The sequence below is a fragment of the Meleagris gallopavo genome, chromosome 4 (genome assembly GCF_000146605.3).
Source record: "Meleagris gallopavo isolate NT-WF06-2002-E0010 breed Aviagen turkey brand Nicholas breeding stock chromosome 4, Turkey_5.1, whole genome shotgun sequence".
Taxonomy (NCBI): Eukaryota; Metazoa; Chordata; class Aves; order Galliformes; family Phasianidae; genus Meleagris; species Meleagris gallopavo.
Window position 1 is genome coordinate 19,202,927 of NC_015014.2, and position 3,243 is coordinate 19,206,169.

Below are 3,243 nucleotides of genomic sequence, written 5' to 3' on the forward strand. Positions count from 1 at the left end.
TATAATATATATATATATATATATATATATATATATATATATATATATATAATATGTATGTATATATGTATGTATAATATAAGTTATATATATATAACATTTTTACCCACTTTGACACTAGAGCTTTCAATGAGTTTGAATGCATAGAACATTGGAACAAGATGCCTAATGATATTTTTTCCTGGCTGGAAAACATACTATAAGCAAATCCAATTAGAAGTAGTTTCATCTCGTAAATATTTTAATATATTTATTTAGAATTTCACATAGCACTGACTTGGCAATGAGTGAATTCTATAATTCTAAAGAAGCAAGAAAAGGTCTTCATACGTAGTGAAGAAACCAAATCACTGTTTAACATGCAAAACTCATCTCACTTTAATGAAGGATCAGGACTTTTGTAAAATTTGAAAAAGGGATTGTACAGTCACGTGAAAAGAGAGGAGTTCACCTTCTTCTGTCTAAATCAGACCTTAGCAGCAGTTTCACTCTTTCTGAGACATAAGTAAACTGTGAGAGTGGGAAATACAATGGCAGGTGAAATTTAATGTTGACAAAGTAACCTATGCACTAGGAATAATTTATATTTCTTGTAAGTTTGCTAAGTTTTGAATCTGTTATTTCAACACCTCCCCCTCCATCCTCCTTTATCCCTCCACAAAAAAAAAAAAAAGGCTTGACTATTTCTCCTACTCAGGAGAATCACAGCTGCAAAACGAATTTAAGATACAAAGGAAGACTGTTCTGAAAATTTTACATCAGTTGTGATTCTTCATCAAAGATACCACAATACAGTCCATACCAAAGACAGAAGTTGTCAGAAACTGACCCAGAGAGTTAAATAAGTGTAAAGATATGTCTCCTTTAGGACGGACAAAAAAAATTGTGCTGTTAATTTTAGAAAATAAAAATGTGAGATATGCCATGAAAAAGGTACCCACAGTACCAAAAATGCTGTAGAAGGAAGTGACTCTTCTTCGCAAGCAGAAATAGAAATAAACGGGTGGCAAATTGAAAGCGGATTTCAGGGAAAATGTTTCCACCATGCATCATTCCATTGTGAAATTCATTGCCACAGAGTGTTATAAAAAGGAACTTATAAGTATTACAGTTAATATATAGATGATAAAACTGTTCAGAGTTTTATACTTAATCAACAATGAAGTGTTTCAGAAGAAATATATGTAGGTCACTCTGAAAGTAATGCCTCCCGTTTATTTCCAAGGAAACTACAACAGAAACAAACACAGTAACACTACCTGATACAGTAAATTCTCAGCTACAGCAACACTCCTTTCTAACATATTCACCACCATTAGCTGTGCATTTTTATCACTGATGACCAAGAGAAGGCATATCGTGATCGTAAGAATCTGCATGACTGTCGAGAATGTGGCTGAAATGCACAACTCACCATCTCACTGTGCTCACATTCAGTGGTTGGTTTCCATAAATTTTCAAAAAGTGAATGCCTCTTTGCTGTTGTCTGTCACATAGCAACATGTAATGGAATATAGTCAGTAAGGTTTAGCCTCTACTACCATACCACCAACATCTGCTTCTGATGTTGTGGCTCAACATAATAAAATAGGAAACATTACTTTCAGAGCAGCTCTCATAGAGCTAATTACCTAGTCATTAGTTTTGTTTCCCTCTGAATATCCACAAGGGAAAATACACAGTTGTATGGATCAATTATCTAATTCAGCATCACTAGTTGTGCCAGTCCCGCTCATACAATGACTGCTTCTACAGTGTGTGCATTGGCATAACCCCCAGTTGCTTTTCTTTAAGATCTTTTTTTTGAAGCATTGTAAACTTCTCTCTACATGCATATCCAAACACGCCTTACTAGTTTCTCATGTTCATTTGTTGGATTTTAGTCATGAAGGAAACCAGTCTTCTCTAATTACTTTTCATCTAAGCCATGATTGTAATGGGATGATGCTATCTTTTCCTTTGAGTGTGTCCTATTCAAAAATCATTTTATTTCATAAGGCAGGAAAAGACTATTAGATGCCACAGTATTACCTAAATTCTAGCACACGTATGTAGCATGAGGAGGAGCCTGTTTTGTAATTTAGTTGTCTTTTTACATTTCACTGGTTGAGAGAATTCTTTTACATCCTCACACAAGAGATTGTTATCTTTGGATATTGTGTTGGTAACAAGCATATTTGGACAGACAGTTCCTTTTTCTTTAATGTTTGTCTACCAAGGCTATTTTGACTACACAAAATGTGCCCACATTTGGAGATTGTTGTGAGAAATTTAGAAGAGTTTTCAGTGGTAAATGTGAAAGGAATGTAAATGCCTGTTAGAATTTACATGGCATGGGAACTTGTCCGTAGACACGGAAACCTACTTTCAGTTTCCTGCTTTAATTGAGTTAGTATTTCTTAGTTTGAGCTTAAAGTTAATATATTTACTGAATGTTCCAAAAAAGTCTGCCTACAAGCACGTATTCTAATATTTTAAGACAAACTCCAAGATACATCCCCAGCCCTTCTCTGATGGTTTTCTACCAGAGTATTTGCTGGATGCTAATATCTGCACAAAGCCACTGAGCTGCCATTAACATGGGAGTCCTGGGAGAAGACAAGACAGGAAACATAATTGTGCAGTGTCTTGAGGGAAAGTGACATTGGAGGTTGCTTTCCATAGCCTTGTTGACACAGTACCTTCCTCTGAATGTGTGTTGGTGACCCGGGGTTAGAATGAATTGCACTGTGTAGCATCAACACCATGACTCTTCTCATTAGCGAACACCTGTTGATAATTTAATAGCCTGAAGAACAGCTGAAAATTGAAACTAGGTGCAGGCAGACAACACATTTATTCAGCAGTAAATTTTCCCTCTTCAGTGGATATTCAAGGCACTTGCTATTACACTCTTTTATATAATGGTTTAGTTTTGTTTATAATTGGATATGAAAACACAAGAAAAGGAGGCAATGTGTGTTGGCATCTTAAGTAGGAGAAGGCTGCCTACCTCCATTGTGTGTCAAAACTAGTATTAGTCATATATAAAAAGTAACAAAAACAACAACAGTCACTAGCAAAAATTTCTTCTATCAAAAAATGTCCCTAAAAGTATTTTACCTGGAGGATAGCACTGAGAAGCAAAAACAGACACCAAAAGAAACACTGAAGAGCTGATCTAATAATGCAATCCTTGTGGAGAAGGAAGTGAGCATGTCTAATTTACTGGGATTTTTTGACCAAAAAAACAAAAAACAAAAA